Source organism: Lagopus leucura, unplaced genomic scaffold (assembly GCF_019238085.1).
Source record: "Lagopus leucura isolate 7727_CA_CO unplaced genomic scaffold, USGS_WTPT01 Super-Scaffold_100001, whole genome shotgun sequence".
NCBI classification, from domain to species: domain Eukaryota; kingdom Metazoa; phylum Chordata; class Aves; order Galliformes; family Phasianidae; genus Lagopus; species Lagopus leucura.
This window is the reverse complement of record NW_024962262.1, coordinates 74,440,752-74,441,431: the sequence shown is the minus strand read 5'-3', so window position 1 is coordinate 74,441,431 and position 680 is coordinate 74,440,752.

The following is a 680-nucleotide window of genomic DNA, read 5'->3' as shown; positions in this document are numbered from 1 at the left end:
AAAAGGAAGCTGCTCCCCTTCACCCCTCCCCAGGCAGTCCGAAGAGGCACCAGAAGGCCCGGCCGCCGGGTTCGTGAGTCGGCGCTCAGAGCCGCCGGACGCCGCCAATCCGACGGAGAGGACGGGCCGGGGCCGGAGGCAAACGGGAGTTGCCGGGCCGAGCTGGGGGCCGCCGGCTTCGCACTCTCCCTCTGCCCGCTCCCGCCGCCCACCTCCACGTCCCTCCGTCCCCGCGGACAGGTGCGGGTGCTCAGCCCGGGGCGCGTCCCGGAGCGGCGGCACACGCCGAAGGGCGGCGGGGGGGCGACCCGGCTGTCGGCGGGCGGATTTCCCTAATTGACGCGTTACGGATCAGCCCCGCAACCGTTGGGAAACACATTTCCACGCTTCACTTCTTAACGTTTTAAAGACATCTTTAACGGATGGATGGGGCCGGCCGGGCCAGCTGGGAAACACGCGGGTGTCAAAATAATGCAACAAAGGGCCGGGGGGCGCGGGGGGGCGGCTCCGGCGGGAGGAAGCGGCCCCGGGGCGTGCGGCTGCGGGTGCGGGGCCGGGGCTGCGGGGAGGGCGTCCTGCGGGCCCCGCTCCCGGCTCCGGGACGGAGCGACGTGAGCGGTGTGAGGAGGGGTGAGTTGTTTCCCCCCCTACCCCACCCCCCCCCCAACAGCTGTTCCCAG